Source organism: Juglans regia, unplaced genomic scaffold, assembly GCF_001411555.2.
Source record: "Juglans regia cultivar Chandler unplaced genomic scaffold, Walnut 2.0 Scaffold_751, whole genome shotgun sequence".
Lineage (NCBI taxonomy): Eukaryota > Viridiplantae > Streptophyta > Magnoliopsida > Fagales > Juglandaceae > Juglans > Juglans regia.
Genome location: NW_023362415.1, coordinates 13322 through 32370, shown reverse-complemented (window position 1 = coordinate 32370; position 19049 = coordinate 13322). Strand labels below are relative to the sequence as shown.

Below are 19049 nucleotides of genomic sequence, written 5' to 3'. Positions count from 1 at the left end.
TGGTCTTTCTTGAGTTCAATAATTATGTTAAAGCACATTTAATATTTATGGGCAAAGAGAGCCCTACCAAAATCTGATATTTTGGGCTTCATCACTTCATCCAGTAAAATGTTGCTTCCTTTCAAGTCTCAGTGAATAATTGTCATTCTTGAGTATTCTTGGAGATATGTCAATGCAATCCAATTGATGCCGTCTGATTTGGTCTATGTTGAATGCAATTAGGAACAAGTCAGTAATACAATTATCATGGGGCTAATTAGGATTAACATGCTAAAAAAAATCACAAATTTGCAAAGACACCATGTGCCACTGTTCCGCTGAAATTGCCTTTGTTCCGCTTAAGCTTAGAGGTGTTTGGCAAAAGTGTCATCGCTATGGATAACAGACTTGCAGCCTTCTATGCAATGATGCAAAATCTCATATGATGCATTTAACATTTTCTATTTACTCTCATTGAAGTCAGGAAATATCAAACCCCAAAGAGGTAGAAGTCCAAGCTTTTGTTTGGCATGTACTCGTAGATCAGCTTTTGTTCATCTCTTTCAATGCAAAATCCCAAAACTCGCACCAGATGTACTCGTATAACCTCATTCCTGAACTCTTCAAACCCTTGAGTAGATAGATGTCTTTGAAAGTTTTTTTAGTGCTATTTCTTGCCCATTTGGTAATACACCCTGACAAAATAAAAGGATACCCATCATAGTATCTGTCACTCGATAAAATACTTCTTAAATATCTTATTGATAGTGGTGGAGCAATGCCACAACATCAATGCTACTCCTGCCGAAAAATATTATTCAATGGGAATGATTTAGATAGACTCATCTTTCTCCTAATTTACTCTTGTAAAAGTCGAAGCTCCTCTAATGATGTTGCTGGAAAAATGCTACGACACGAACTCTTTTTTTTTTTTTTTGTTGCTTAACCACAATCTGAACACTGACAAAGTTTACCTTGTAAACGGGACCATAACCTCCCTCTCCAAGTTTATTTTCAATTGAAAGTTGGTCAGTAGCTGCCTCAATGTCTCTTAAACTAAAGACTCTGTAGATTAGGAATATTAAGCTGTTGAAGTTCCTACAGCTTCTTAAGGATTGACTTTGGGACCCTGTATCTTAAGATAACCATTCTATATTTAAAAAAAGAAAACGAAACACAGGAAAATGGAAATAATTAATACTAATCCTTATAATTCTAGATGGTGATTTAGCTGGGAAAGAAATTACCTTGATCTGTGCATTCTATTGTTAAGTAAATGACTACAAGGCCTAGTAGAACAATGCTAGCAGTGTCAAAATGATCACTACAATCGCCTCTTGACGGTCGATTGTTTTCCTCTTGATCAAGTGATTCGCTGTTAATAGAGAAAATGTTTAAACAAATATTTTGTTGTGCTGGAACAGAGGAGGCCATTTAATCTTTTCTTCCCGAGAATTTTGGGGCTTTTAAATTATTTAGCTAAGATGATAATTCAATTCATATTCTGAATTCTTACCCGTTTAAAATGCAGGCAACTGGATTAACGTCCCAATTAGTATTATGCAGATTGTGAAGAATCAAATAGATAAAGTGAGTGCAACATCTCATACCTGCTCGAGAAAGCCTGAATTGTCGTCATATGGGGACCATCATCTAGCTTCATTTGAGATATCACAGTTTTGGATCTTCTTTGATTAACAACTGCATGATAGAACTTGCTATTTTGATCCCCTTCAAGTAACCATTGTTTCTTGGCAATTTGAGCCAACCTTGTTTCTTCTCTACCCTCCCAGACTTCAAGCTCAATTTTGGACACAAGAAAATCCACTTCCACATCTTCAGAGTAACCTGCCTGAAGTTGATGTTCCAAAGTTTCCACTCGTTCCTCCAGAGCCCGAATGTGAGAATCCACCCTTCCAAAAAAGGGACTTATTCCAAGCCCGCAGAGCCATTTTTGTTTTCTTTAATTTTTCGGCAAGCTTCCAAAGACCCCTCGAGCGCACTGGAGACATCCAAACCTCTCTCACACAAGAAAAGAAATTTGTCTGAGATACCCACATATTCTGAAACCTGAAAGGGTGTGGACCATTCAATTCCTCCATTCTCGCAAAATTAATCACCATGGGTTAGTGGTCCAAAGTTTTCCTCACCAGATACTCATAATGGGCAGAAGGAAATTTAGAGTGGAACTCAGTGCTAATCAAAACCCTATCCAACTTTGCCTAGCTGCGGGACTGACCCTCATGTCCATTGCACCAGGACATGTGTTGTAATATTATAGAGTACTTATATATCAGACTTTGATTAGTAGGTTTCATTTCTATCCATGAAGACCAAGAAGAATGTGAACATAATTAATGCACAATGAAGTGAGAAAATACATGAATGTGCGCTAGGATCGATTTGATCATGAAGCTAGGATGGTTAGCAATGAATCTTACAAAAAATCTTTCATCGACTCTTCGATAAGGATAGCGAGGCTTTACGGCTTCCAAGGCCTAGACCTTTGTTGGGTTTCAGCAAATACAAGCTCAGACATGACCAATATGGGATTACTCTTTCAGGAGTGGCAAGATTCCGTGAATTCTGAGGCAAAGAACTCTAGCCAGCAAGAATTGATCTTGACTGTTGCAGTTCAATACTCCCCAGATGTAGAAAGTGCTTCTTTCCTTGTGGACTCAATCAGGAGCTACTTGAACTGGGTGCATGTCATGGCTTACGACTACTATATGCCTGAGTGGTCAGAAATTACGGGTGCTCATGCAGCCTTGTATGATCCATCAAGTCAGTCTAACACAGATTATGGCATTGGCGCATGGATTGGTAGAGGCTTGTCTGCAAGCCAGTTGGTTCTGGGTTTGCCTTTCTACGGTTATGCCTGGACGTTAAAGAATCCCAACTACAGTGCTATAGGCACACCTGCTACAGGTCCAGCCATTACAGATGATGGATCCATGAACTATAAGGACATCAAGGGCTACATTCAGAGATATGGAGCTGCTGTAATGTATAATGCTACATACGTAGTGCAATACTGCATAGTTGGATCGACCTGGATTGGCTTGATGATGTTGAAGTTGTCAAAATTAAGGTTTCTTTTGCCAAGGAGATGAAGCTACTTGGTTACTTTGTGTGGCAAGTCCCATATGACGACAATTCGGAGCTTTCTCGAGCAGGTATGAGATGTTGCACTCACTTTATCTATTTGATTCTTCCTGATCTGCATAATACTAGTGGGACGTTAATCCAGTTGCCTGCATTTTAAACGAATTCAGAATTCAGAATATGAATTGAATTATCATCTTGGCTAAATGAATTTAAAAGGCCCAAAATTCTCAGGAAGAAAGATTGAAATGGCCTCCTCTGTTCAACTGTATAAAAATATTTGTTTAATTTTAATGATTGCTCTCTCATTAACTTAATGAATCACATGATCAGCTCAAGAGGAAGAAAACAATCGACCGTCCAAGAGGCGATTATTAGTGATCATTTTGACACTGCTAGCATTGTTCTACTAGGCCTTGTAGTCTGTTACTTAACAATAAGAATGCACAGATCAAAAGGTAATTTTTCTTTTCCCACATGTAATCACCATCTAGAATTATAAGGATTAATTATTAATTAACCACCATTTTCCTGTGTTTCGTTTTCTTTTTTAAATATAGGAATGGTTGTTACATCTTAAGATACAGGGTCCAAAGTCAATCATAGAGAAGCTGTAGGAGACTTCAACAGCAATGTTCCTAATCTGCAAGTCTTTAGTTTAAGAGATATTGAGGCAGCTACTGACCAACTTTCAATTGAAAATAAACTTGGAGAGGGAGGTTATGGTCCTGTTTACAAGGTAAACTTTGTCAGTGTTCAGATTGTGGTTAAGCAACAAAAAAAAAAAAAAAGAGTTCGTGTCGTAGCATTTTTCCAGCAACATCATTAGAGGAGCTTCGACTTTTACAAGAGTAAATTAGGAGAAAGATGAGTCTATCTAAATCATTCCCATTGAATAATATTTTTCAGCAGGAGTAGCATTGATGTTGTGGCATTGCTCCACCACTATCAATAAGATATTTAAGAAGTATTTTATCGAGTGACAGATACTATGATGGGTATCCTTTTATTTTGTCAGGGTGTATTACCAAATGGGCAAGAAATAGCACTAAAAAAACTTTCAAAGACATCTATCTACTCAAGGGTTTGAGGAGTTCAGGAATGAGGTTATACGAGTACATCTAGTGCGAGTTTTGGGATTTTGCATTGAAAGAGATGAACAAAAGCTGATCTACGAGTACATGCCAAACAAAAGCTTGGACTTCTACCTCTTTGGGGTTTGATATTTCCTGACTTCAATGAGAGTAAATAGAAAATGTTAAATGCATCATATGAGATTTTGCATCATTGCATAGAAGGCTGCAAGTCTGTTATCCATAGCGATGACACTTTTGCCAAACACCTCTAAGCTTAAGCGGAACAAAGGCAATTTCAGCGGAACAGTGGCACATGGTGTCTTTGCAAATTTGTGATTTTTTTTAGCATGTTAATCCTAATTAGCCCCATGATAATTGTATTACTGACTTGTTCCTAATTGCATTCAACATAGACCAAATCAGACGGCATCAATTGGATTGCATTGACATATCTCCAAGAATACTCAAGAATGACAATTATTCACTGAGACTTGAAAGGAAGCAACATTTTACTGGATGAAGTGATGAAGCCCAAAATATCAGATTTTGGTAGGGCTCTCTTTGCCCATAAATATTAAATGTGCTTTAACATAATTATTGAACTCAAGAAAGACCAAGAATCCAACGTAATAAATATTAGGTTCCGTAGCTTATTCAAAATTATCCAATAACCTTCATTGGGTTTCCCACAGTATTGGTCCATTAATAATAATTTGGGTCCATGATCTATCTTTAAAAATATTGAACCGAGTCGTTATACTATTTGATTCACCCATGATTGCATCAACTAGACAACAAAATGAACCAATCGAAGGCATTCTCACACTTATCAAAATTCTTAGAAAAGCAATAAATAATAGCTGTTAATACACAGATCATATATAACTACTTCGGCCATGATCCTAAACTACTATATATGGTCTGAACATAGATAATATGGTTTAACTTAGGTTGTATTTAGATGTTGAGTTGAATTGAGTTGAGCTTCTTATAAATAGTAGTGAGTTGAGATGTAAAATGAATTTTGTAGGATTCACATAAGATGAATTTAAATGTGTTTAAATATTAAGATAAATTTATATATATTTATAAGAAATTGAAAAAAGTTACGAGTCTCGCATGTAAAAAAATATTGAATTAAAAAAAGTTGTGAGTTTAATAATTAGAGAGCTTGATTTTTAAATATTAGATTTAATTTAAAATTATATTGAACTGAATTAATTTCAATTGAACCTATCAATCAAACGAGACGTTAATTTATATATTTATTTTTATTTAATCTGTTTGTAATTACATCACTTTAAAATAATTTTTTTGGTTATTCCATCTTATGCACGCCACGTCGCCAAGAATTTATGAGCCAGACCGTACGTACGTGGAATGCAATTGATCACGATCCAAAGACATGCATGCAGTATTTTTCTCGTCTGACACGTCGTGTAGACGTAGATGAATGACGTCAACTACAGATCATGCGTCATGATATAGAGCCTTCGATGGTGATTGAGACGGTCTATAGTCATCGATTAATGAAATAAAAGCTCTTGTCACGTAGATATATAGATCATTATAATATTGCAGCTGAAGGTGGTTGGACATAAAATATTAAATGATGACTAATGTTTTTGTATTATTTTATAATATTATATTAGATAATTAAAAATTATTTATTATATTTTATTTGTAAACTTATCATTTAATATTAAATGATGAAATTATAAGAATATAATAAAAAAATAGATAACTAAATTTTTTCTTAGATGACATAGACGCATTCCATGAATACAACTACATGGTTATAGTGATATAATTTTTGGTGACTTAAAATCATGAATGCATTCTAATTTTTTTATTTTTTATTCTTATTTTTTCATCTTTGTTAATGTGGTATATTTTAAGTAGCTTTTCATTAGAAGTGATTGATATTATATAAAATTACTTACAATGTTTATATAAATGGATTATTTGTAATTATTTTACAACTCATTTTATAATCGGTCAGTACAATCATATCATTTTATTAAAGATGAACTCAATTATACAAAACTACCCACTATTTAATATAATATATATTATAAAACAATTATAAAAGAGTTATAATTAATTGATATTTTTTGCTCTGAAATCATGTCTACGACCTGCCGACCTCCATGCATGTTCGATTTCAGATTCATAAAATAAATAAAATATGGTGCCTACCTAATTTACCTATCACATTAATTAAAGTACTATGTCACTACAACAAAATCACTCTTTAGAGAAAAAAATTTTCTTACCAAAATATTTCAGTTTCGTCTCTAAAAGTCTTTTGAGACTAATTTTTTTCATCTCTAATTTGTCCCAAAAAGTCCGTCTCAAAAGGTTTTTTGAGATGAAATTTTGATTTCATCTCAAAAAGTATTTTTTGAGACGAAATTGATCATTTCCGTTCGAATGGATTTCTTTTTGAGACGAAACAAATTTCTTCCTTAATAATTGTTCAAAAGCCAAAAATAAAATAAAATAAAAAATTGTACTAAACCATCACCGAGGTGTCATTTATAAGACACACAAAATAAAAAGCGTATTCATTCAGTCTTCTCTGTGAACCATTACAAAGCTTGAATTAATTTTGATGCAATCCGTGTGCAACATGATGAACCCATCATGGAGGAGGTGAGTCCAAGTGAGGTGAATAAATCTGAAAGAAAAGTATGTATCAATAATTCAGAGGTTAGGGGTCACTAAGCAAAACACTTCTTTTCACAACTTTCTAATTGATCAACAAATCATCAACTAGATTTTGTATAATCTAACAAATGGTTGAAACTAAAAGCAGGAGAAGAGATAAACTCTAGCTCACACAGCCAAGAAGCATAGAGATGACTAAGCCAACTTAAGCCAGTAAGTTGGTGTTGCATCATGCTCCCTGTATACCTGAAGATCTTAATCAGCCATTGAAATGTTAATGGATAACACAGCAGACTAAACCAAATGCCACATCTGTATATATAACGCAGCTGGCACATGTGGTTTATTATATTATATGCAGCATATATTTACTAAAATAGAGATGTCATTGAGCTTTAATTTGGTCTCTGTTGAGCCATTTACTAACTTAAAAAAACATACAAAAAACAACAAAAATGCAAATCATTGGATATGCAAGGAATGTTTGTACTAAAATTGTTGTAGTGGCTAATGGCCAATGAGTAATAACAAGAATGTATGTTTTGTTTCAAACAAACAAAAAAGAAAAAGAAATTCCTAACTAATCAACTATACGTAGAAAAATTGATCAACCATACCTAGAAAAATATTGAGTATAAAATATCATAGATATCATGAAGACCCATAAAATATCATAGATATCATGAAGACCCTAAGCAAATTAATTGCACCATATATTGATAATCAAATTATAATTAAATTATTTAATCTAATTGCACCAATTCAAGCAAAACATACTACTTTCATTTAATTCCAGGCCACTGAATTATATCAACCCCACACTAGTAATAATTATATAATCCAACAACTCTAATTTCAAAACAACTACTCAAAGTGATTAACAAACAAACCATTGAAAGCCTTTATAGATTTGGCTTCAAATAAACAACTGAGCAAGGAAAAGGGGCACAATTGTACAAATAGGAATTCATAAAATAAACAACTATGAAAGAAGAGCTTTGGAGAGACTAGTCTGGCAACTTCTATAAGAAGAGCTTTGGAGAGAAATGAAGATATGGAAACAAAGATCCAAGTCTTTCATATGATTATGTACTCATACAAACTAAAACATATAGTCCCAACCACAATGCTATCAAAAACGCCTTCGAGGCAACTTAGTCACTACTCAAATTATTTCAGTTAACATAAAAGCTTTGCCTTGAGCCATTTACTAACTTAAAAAAACATATAAACAACAACAAAAATGCAAATCATTGGATATGCAAGGAATGGCTGTATTAATGTTCACCAATCATGCTCTTGATGATTTCAAAATCACCTGAAAACCATCAAATATTGCAACAATCAGAACAAATCAATTTGTTAGTTTAGGACTGAAAAAATTTTAATGGCTCTGCTTCTGCTACATACCAAGATCAATAATGCTAAGACAACATACTCTAAAATCGCAAATCATCAAGTTCAACTCTGGGCAACCACATTATTGACCTCCAAGTGGCATCGTTGTTATTCATCAAGCTAGGGTCAAAAACATTTAAAATTGGAACTTCAAGATGGTATAGATTTCTCTAAATTATGAAAAGAAAAGCTAAAATACACACCACTCCACCAGATTAATAATGTAAAGAATAAGAATTTTTTTCTTTTTGAAGTGGAAACTCATCTAGGCAAGGAAGCCCTTCAAAAACCTCTAGAGAGTAAAATCCCACATACACGACCCCACCAACTACAACCATGTATAGATAAGGTAATCCAAGGGAACTCCTAGTACAAAATCAAAATTAATAACTAGAAGTTTCAAGATACTATCAGTTATAGGAGGCTTAAAGAGATTTCATATAATACTAGGATTTTCTAGGAAAATTGGTTAAGGCAGTAGATGACGTTTTTGGAAAAGGTAAAGTTCCTATTTTTTTTTAACATAGGGTTCAAAAACATACCATATGGTCTTCCTTTGTTGCTGATGATTTCAGATCAAACCATAAGCACAAAAATCCCTAAATCCATGCATAGCCCAAGCATACTCCTCCCATTCTAAGCCCTAAAATCCAGAATTTATAACTGAAAAACACAACAAATTCACAAAAGCAAAGCAATAACTTCTATTTTGAGGGAGAAATAGAAGAAAATAATAGAAAGATCAAAGCTTACCACAGGTAATTTGGTGAACGCGGACGATGATGGTGGTGCAAGGAGCCAGTGGCAATAACAGAGTAGCCCGTAAGCACAAAAATCTCCAAATCCATGCATAGCTGGCTAAGCATGCTCCTCTCCTACTAAGCCCTAAAATCCAAAATTTATAATTGAAAAACATAAGAAATTCACAAAAGCAAAGCAATAACTTCTATTTTGAGGGAGAAATAGAAGAAAATGATAAAAAGAACAAAGCTTACTGCAAGTGACATGGTGAACGCGGACGATGTTGGTGGCGCAAGGAGATAGTGGCAATAATAGAGTAGACCGAGACACAGAGAGTGAGAGTGAGAGAGAAGAGTGAGATAAGAAAGTGGCGTGGGAGAATGAGAGAAAGGAGGAAAGCTTACTTTAGTGGTTAGCTGGACGTCGGAGACGAAGGTGGTGACTAGAGGCTAGAGCATCGGTGATGACAATAGAGAGAGAGGAAAATGGAGAGCGGGAGAACAAGAGTGAAAAACAAAGGAAGGAGGGAATAGCTTGTTTTATTAGGGATTGATTTTCGAGTTGTTATTTGAGAAATTTATATTCGAATTATGTTCAAACAACAAAAAGTTTGATTGCCGCATTTTTTTAGAGCAAATATTTTTAGGGACGAACTATTTCGTCTTTAGATACTACCGTTCGAACTATAAAGTGGTAGTTCAAACTATATTTTTAGTAATTACAGTTTTTGAGACGCTGTTTACGTTTTGTCTCAAAAAATAACTTTTAGAGACAAAAAAAATTGTTTCTAAGAAATTTTGTCTCTAAAAATTAAATTTGTTGTAGTGTGTCTCAATGTTAATCATCTTAAGATACAATGCAACCACCTGCAGATTGTTATTACTATCTTACAGTTGTTAGATACAACCACCTAGTTGTTGTATTTACTTATCATTAATCCTAACAGTTGTGGCTTAAATTAAAAGAGCTCCTACGAAAATCCAAAAATCATAATCTGTTTAAAATTAATCTGCCAAGTGAAATCATCATTAAAATACTAGTTTAATTCCAAATATGTACTAAGAAAACACCATAGGCGGGTGGGGACCAAGTTTTTTGCCCCAAAACCCGATTTTTTTTCACATTTGAATTGTGTTTGTTGTAAAGGGTTGTTTGGAATCCATTATATGATTTGAAAGAGAAAGTTAAAAAGAAGGAGATAGCATCACCTGAAAGGTTGGGGCTTGGCGAGAAGTTTGGAATCATCTACGAAGAAGGAAGATTTTCCACGGATGGCGCCATGGCGGTGGCAACTGTTGTGAGAGATTGGACTCCACCGGTTGTGAGAGGGATTGTCAAGAGAGGTTTGACTGTACATGAGAGAAGTGTCGAAGAGAATCAAGATGAAAAAGAGGGCACGGAGGGTTGGGGTTATTAAACCCTAACTCAAAATGACATTGTCTGGTTTCATATTAATTTTTTTCTAAACTTTAGAAGTAGTTTAACTCACTTAAGTGAAACGATATCGTTTTACATAAGAATAACATATATTTATACATTTATATATATATATATATATATATATATATATATTGGCTGGTTTGGTGATTTGAACCTCGTTCACACTGGAATAGAATTGACTGACATCAATTTCTACTATTTTCTATCATTGGCTAGCTAGTTCACCGGTTTTGGCCGGTTTAGGACTCCGATCAACAACAATTAGTCCTGTCTAATTTTGCACACCCTTATATAATTTTATAGACTCAGTTGCTTAACAACTCTATTGAGCTAATCTTAAACTCCATAATGAGCCCAACATGTCCAATAAATACTTTTAGGCTTTTAAATAAGTTTGTGGGCGTAATACCAATTAAATTGGACTTACTTGGTCCATAAATATTAAATGAGCTTTAATCCATTTGTCAAATTCGATAAAAACGCGAAATCCACCAAAACAAATTTTGGGACGTGGGCTTTTCATAATTATCCAATAGACCTCAATTGGGCTTCTAAAAATAGTGACCCTTTAATATTAATTTAGGCCCAATAATATTATTCATCACACATTCCTTATGGTATTGAATATAGATGTTACAATTAATAGTGTAATTTGCAACATAAGTCCATTAATTATTGTCTAAGAGGAGCTTGGCATGAAGCAATATCCCATATTTTTTAAAAATATTGTTATTGTAAATTGTAATCATGTCCTCTTCAGATATTCAAAGGTTAGTATGTTATGGTAGTAATATTAGTATGCTTTGGTATTATCTTTTGGAGTATATGGGATTGTATGTTGGTTTTACTTGTGGTTTGTTGTTATTAGTCTTAATATATGAATCTATTTGAATGTTGGTTTTACTTGTGGTTATTTGTGTCTTAATATTCGAAGATTACACAAATGGGCTGTTAAAGCTTGTATGTGAATGATGCATTGGTTTTGTGTCAATATGTTTGAAGATTACACAAATGGGTAACTTGGAAAATATTTTTGTGACATTTGTGAATAACCTTTCTAATATGTTAGTTATTCGTGAATAACTATTATTTGTGACAAAGTTGGAGAACTTGATTGTTTATGTGAACTAGAAAGAAGAAGGTTGAGATACTATTGTACGAATGTTCTAGCATGCTCTAGATTTCATTATGTGTTTATGTGAATAATATTTTTGTCAAGTTGGTTATTTATGTGAGAAGTTGCAACGAGAAGTTGGTTGTTTGTTTGAATTAAATTTGGGAATGTTGGGAGAAGTTGGTTATTTGTGGGCCGCCGAAGGTTAGGAATCATGATACTTAACACCCTATTTTAGGAATCATAATACTTAATACCCAATTTAAAAAGTACTCATAGCCCACATTATAAAAAACATGCACTACTAAGAAATAAAAAGATCCAATAATTGGAAATCCAAAATAGGAAACGCTTGCATAAATCACTAATATATAATAACCCATTTTAAAAAAAATGACCCATTAACATAGAAATCCAATAAGAAATCACTAATAAGAAATAACCAAGAAATAAAAACATTCAATAATTGGAAATCAAAAATAGGATAGCAACTAATAAGAAATAACCCATTTATTTGGTAAGACAATTTGTTTTGAAGTGATGGGATTCTTAAGTGACTGCAGGAAAAAATCACTAATGACTTGCATAAAATTTAGAGAAATGAACCAATAGGAATACCTTCCACAAATCACAATGGAAAAAATAACCTATTCAAATAAATTACCAATTAATTCTTAACCCAAAATAAATGAAATAATTGCATAAATCACTAATAACCCAAAACTTTTTCTTATCCAGAAAAAAAAAAATCACTAATGACTTGCACAAGATTTAATGAAATGACCAATAGGAACATCTTGCATAAATTGCAATCGACAAAATAACTCATTTAAATAGATGACCAATTAATCCTTAACCGAAAATATATGAAATAATTGTATAAATTACTAATAACCCCAAAGTTTTTCTTATCAAGAAAAAAAAGCACTAATGACTTGCATAAAATTAAAAAAAATGACCCAATTGGAACACCAGCTTGCATAAAAGTACTGTCGTTTACATCCATAAATTATTTAGTGTGTTTGCATGGTTGTGTTTAGGGACATTTACAGAAGAGCTTTGAATGTTTATATATTAGCATGGAATATGATATTGTAGTTATATTGTATAAGTTGGAAGGTATATATCTACTATCATTCTTTAATCTAATGGTTCACTTGGCTACACAGCAGCCTTGTGAGGCTTTAGTTATCAGACTAGTCCAATATAAATGGATGTTTTCTATTGAATTGTTTTTGTAGAAACTTAAGCGATTTGTGGGGAATAATGTTCATTTGGATGGTTTGATTGATTGATAATGAATGACATACATTTTATTTTATACATTTCCATGGGGTTGATACAAGATTCTCACGTTCGGAACGAAATTATGAAGTTAGATATTTGGAATTTACATCATCATTTTTAGTGTTTTCTCAAAGTGTACGTCACATAGGTTCACAAGAGAGCTATGATTATGTGGGCGAGAGTTTGATGCCGGTAGTATGAATTGAATAACTGCACAGAGATTGACATACTTGAGGTTAGTGATATGTGCTTGTAAAAAAAAACTTAAAGCTCAAAAGATATAACTGATATGGAATGTTATGCAATATTTGAACATGTGCAGCGAATACATTTATTAACTTCAAGGGGAGGGTATAATTAACTGATGTAGAAAAAGAAGTACGAAGAATATATAGTTCTTCACTTGGTTTGAATAAATGGTATTACTAAAATAATGTCTTAGTCTATACAAATGTAATAATCACTAGAATAGATTTTTTCTGATTGTGTTAATTGAGTTATTAAATTTATTAATGTAATTTATCTTGAGATATGGTGATAATTTAGAAGACTTTTCCGTCTAGTGAACTGTATCCTTGGGCATGTGGACCATCCAGACAGACCATTGAATACTCAACACGTGTATTTTGTAGATATAGATTTCACATGATAGACAGAGAACAATATAGGCTATCAGATGAAATAAAAAAAATTATATAAGACTTTTAAATAAATACCACATGTGTGAACATTAATTATAGAGGCTTGAAGAATCCGGGGTTGTATTAATGGTTCGACAGTGCCAAAAAGTGTGAATCACGCATGATTAGTACTTTCACACTAGAAATAAGAAAAATCAATGTGCAAAATTTAATGACACTTGATATATATATATATATATATATTTATATATGTGTGCAATATTTAATGAGTTGGGCTCTTTGATTAGTTTCTCTCATACATGTCATCCACGCGTCTGAGCGTGCATGGCCAAAGAGTACGTACGTATGATAAGAATTAATTAAAGCATTTCCCACAATATTGGGTTTCAAGTTAATTACTTCCAGCGGCATCGAGTTTTTGGGAGTATTAAATATTGTACCCAAAGTGTGCATCACGTGAATGATGGACTGATCTATATATCGACTTGACTGTAATCAAGTTGAATTCGAATGAACGGTTAAGATTTATTCATTGAAGTCTTATTTGAATAAGAATTAAGTTTGAGTTTATCGAGAAGTTATAATTTATATTTAACAATAATTTTTTTAATTAAAGTGAATTCGAGCTTTTTACGGATTATTTAATTTTGACATAATAAGTTATTGGTATTATATATTCGAACTTTGTCTATAATTTTAATGCTTAATAAATGAATTGGAGTCGAAATTGAGTTTGATATTGTTAATGATATATCTTTAGTAACGGATAAGCACCAGCACTCATCCATTCCGATAAAGATGCATCACAATACGGCAACTCAACAGCTACCTTCTAGATAGAATTTCAAACCTTCTAGACTCCCATTGTATTTAAACTTCTACTTGTATTGTACTACCTACGCTTATAAATATACAAGGCCTGCACAATCTTCTGAAGGCAAAATATTTAAAACTCATTCAAATATTATCACATGGTATCAAGAGCCTATAGACTTACGTCAAATACTCATGGCAGACTCTTCCTCTACTTCTGATATGCCTCCTCCTGGTTTTTCACGTAACCCACCCTTCCCACCACCTATATCCACCTCTGTTGTGCCTCTTCACAATCTCATTACCATTAAACTCACACGGGATAATTACCTTTTATGGAAGGCGCAAGTAGTTCCATACTTAAAAGGCCAGCATCTCTATGGTTTTGTCGATGGCAGTTTCACCTGTCCACCTCTACTTATCAATTCCTCTTCAAATCAGCCAATACCAAATCCAGCCTACACGTCCTGGATGCTTCAGGATCAGCTCATCCTGAGTGCTCTCAACTCCTCATTATCCGAATCAATCTTGACTCATATAGTCAACTGCACCAGCTCTCGTGATGTGTGGTCTACTTTAGAAACCATGTTCACTGCTTCCTCTCGTGCTCGATCTATGAATCTGCACTATCAGCTTGCAACGCTCAAGAAGGGCAGTTCCACCATAGCTGATTATTTTCACAAGTTCACGTCTCTTGCGGACACCTTGGCTGCTGCAAATCAGCCGCTTAATGATTTTGAACTTGTTTCTTTTCTGTTAGCAGGTCTTGGTCCGGAATATGACCCCTTTGTCACCTCGGTGACCACCCGTGTGGAACCAATTTCCCTTCAGGATCTCTATGGTCATCTACTTGCGCATGAGCTCCGCCTGGAGCAACATCAGCCTCCTGCAGATCTATCCGTGGCTGGTGCCAATTTTGCTGGCAAATCTGTCTCTTCTCGTCCTAATCGAGGGGGGCGTTATCAATCTTCTTCTGGCCATCGTGGTGCAACCAACTCTTACAGAGGATCAAGAGGCAGGGGACGTGGTCGCTCTCAGCCCTCAAAACTGGTTTGTCAAGTCTGCAACAAAACTGGTCACACTGCTCTCCGTTGTTACCACAGGTATGATGACAACTATCAAAGTGAACCACCCAACATACAAGCCTATGCTGCCTCATCATCTCAAAATTCTGATCCTTCCTGGTATCCCGACACTGGAGCAACGCATCATCTCACCTCTGACTTTGCTAATCTGAATGTTAACGCTGAGGAATACACTGGGTTTGATCAGATTCGAATGGGTAACGGTAATGAAATTCCTATTCGTCACTTGGGCACTAGCCGAATCTCCACACCCAAATTTTCCTTCTTATTACACAATGTCTTACACGTTCCACATATCACCAAAAACCTCATTTCTGTCCAAAAATTCACTGAAGCCACTAACACCTTTTTTGAATTTCATCCTACTTGTTTCTTTGTAAAGGACCAAGCAACAGGGACAATTCTGCTTCAAGGGCCGAGTAAACATGGGTTGTATCCACTCTCACCCCTCACAAAGTCCTCTCCTTCAGCTCTCATTGGTGAACGTACATCTTTCTCTCATTGGCACTCTCGCTTAGGCCATCCTGCCTTCAACATTGTTCGAAGAGTCATCTCCCAGTTCAATCTTCCTGTTCCAGTTCAGTCAAATAAATCCGAACTTACATGCTCTTCATGCTTAAGTTCCAAAAGCAAGCAATTACCTTTCTCTCGATCCTCTACTCGTTCTTTGAGTCCTCTTGAGTTAATTTATACGGATGTATGGGGTCCTTCACCTATTCTTTCAAATAATGGAAATCGTTATTACATTACTTTTCTAGATGATTACAGCAAATACACTTGGTTTTATCCTATTTCTTGCAAAAGTGATGTTACTAGCATTTTTCATAAATTTCAACCATATGTTGAGCGCTTCTTCAATTGTAAAATAAAATCCATCCAATCTGATTGGGGTGGTGAGTTCCGCCCTTTAACCAAAATTTTTGATACTCTCGGCATTGTCCATCGTCGTTCATGTCCTCACACACACCAACAAAATGGTGCAATTGAACGAAAGCATCGCCACATTGTTGAAACTGGCCTTGCACTTCTCCATCACAGTCACATTCCTTTAACCTACTGGGATGAAGCGTTTCACACTGCATGCTACCTAATAAATCGAATGCCCACATCCCTTCTTCATCATAAATCACCTTTTGAAAGACTGTTTAAACTAACTCCCGATTACAATTTTCTTCGAGTCTTTGGTAGCGCTTGCTGGCCAAATCTTCGACCCTACAACCGATACAAACTCCAACCTCGTTCTACTCGCTGCATTTTTCTTGGCTATAGCATTCATCACAAAGGCTATAAGTGTCTAAATCCATCCACTGGCAAATACGTAATCTCCCGTGATGTTGTTTTTGACGAGTCTCAGTTCCCATTCTCTACTGACACTCATATTTTCTCTAAGCCACCAGCCTCCTCCACTCATCAACCAATCTGTATTCCACACGTCCAACCCAGATTTGATGTTACTTGTCCCGAAAATAATCCATCATCTCCCTCTCCTCCAGTACCAGACACAACTCAAACCCCTGCTTCACCATCATCTATCTCACCCTCACTCTCTCCCGACTCTACACCTGACCCTGAACCTGAACTACCTCCTCCCACCGAAACTGTTTCCACACATCCCATGATAACTCGTGCTCGAAATAATATAACCAGACCCAAAGTTTTCACTGATGGTTCCACCCGCTACCCTATTCCCAAAGCCCTCATTGCCGAAACTCACTCTGTTTCAGTTGAACCCACTTGTTATTCCTCTGCTGTGAAACACTCTGAATGGCGTCAGGCCATGAACAATGAATTTGATGCACTACTGCGGAACCATACATGGTCCCTTGTTCCACCAGATAAAGCTCAAAATGTTATTGGCTCAAAGTGGGTGTTTCGGATCAAACGAAAAGCTGATGGACAAATTGATCGGTACAAAGCGAGGTTAGTCGCAAAGGGTTATCATCAACAATCTGGTATAGACTATTTTGAAACCTATAGTCCTGTCATTAAACCCACTACCGTGCGCACTGTGTTATCTCTAGCCTTCTCGGCAGGATGGTCCATTCGGCAAGTTGATGTTCATAATGCCTTTTTGCACGGTGAGCTCTCTGAAGAAGTGTTCATGTCGCAGCCTCCTGGCTTCTCTCACCCTCAATATCCACATCATATTTGCAGATTACATAAGGCCATCTATGGCCTCAAACAAGCTCCCAGAGCTTGGTTTTCTAAGTTGACAAACCGCCTTCTTGAACTCGGTTTTCGTGGCTGCCAGTCAGACTCATCTCTCTTCATACAGATCACTGATACAAACACTACTTACATTTTAATTTATGTCGATGATATTATTATCACCAGCTCCAAGCCCTCTGCTATTGATGCCTTACTGCACTCGCTGTCTGCCTCATTCCCAATTAAAGACTTGGGTGGCTTAAATTTCTTTCTTGGCATAGAAGTTGTCCGTGATAAAGAAGCCATTGTGCTCTCACAGCATCGTTACATTCTTGACTTATTAAAAAGAACAAATATGATGGATGCTAAACCTGTCAGCTCCCCCATGGCAACAGCAACAAGCCTCTCGGCATTTGATGGTGAACCTTTTTCAGATCCTACTTTATATCGTAGTTCGGTTGGTGCTCTACAATATCTATCCATCACTCGCCCAGATATTGCCTACTCTGTCAACAAGCTTTCACAGTTTATGCAAGATCCCAAGTTACCTCACTGGCAATCAGTCAAGCGCCTTCTTCGGTACCTCAAACAAACACTCACATTTGGCCTCCGAATATCAAAATCCACCAGCACTCAACTCCGAGCCTTCTCAGATGCGGACTGGGCAGGCTCGCGTGATGACAGAAGATCAACAGGTGGTTTCTGTATTTTTCTTGGTAACAATCTTATCTCCTGGAGCTGTAAAAAGCAGGCAACGGTTGCACGCTCTAGTACGGAGGCTGAGTACAAAGCTTTGGCAAACACAGTTGCCGAGCTTCAATGGCTGCAATCTCTTCTACTTGAACTGGGTATTCCTCAAACCAAAACACCAATTTTGTGGTGTGATAACATCGGCGCTACATACCTATCGGCTAACCCAGTCTTTCATGCACGCACAAAGCACGTGGAAATTGATTTCCACTTCGTCCGTGATATGGTAGCTCAACAACGTCTGCATGTTCAGTTCCTGTCAACTCGAGATCAGCTAGCAGATGTTTTTACCAAAGCACTGTCCACTACTCGTTTCATGACACTCAGAGACAAGCTCAACGTGGTCTCCACCACCTTGGGCTTGAGGGGGCGTGTTAATGATATATCTTTAGTAACGGATAAGCACCAGCACTCATCCATTCCGATAAAGATGCATCACAATACGGCAACTCAACAGCTACCTTCTAGATAGAATTTCAAACCTTCTAGACTCCCATTGTATTTAAACTTCTACTTGTATTGTACTACCTACGCTTATAAATATACAAGGCCTGCACAATCTTCTGAAGGCAAAATATTTAAAACTCATTCAAATATTATCACAGATATTTAAACCGATCTCAAGCGGTTTATTGAGTAGCTAGCCATATTTATTTGCAATAGTAAGATAAGTACCTCTTGTACGTTGATGATTTTCACTTATCAATGAATGATTTGGACTCTAATAATTAACACGTTAAGAATTTGGATTTATTAACGGTTCGATTTTTTTGCCAAACATGTACATCGCTCTTTAAGAAAT

At 35.7% G+C, this 19049-nt stretch overlaps 1 pseudogene; it reads left to right on the top strand.

Annotated features, from left to right (window-relative positions):
- Positions 1–2399: 2399 nt before the first annotated feature.
- On the top strand, positions 2400–10386 carry LOC109012976 (annotated as a pseudogene).
- Positions 10387–19049: the final 8663 nt, after the last annotated feature.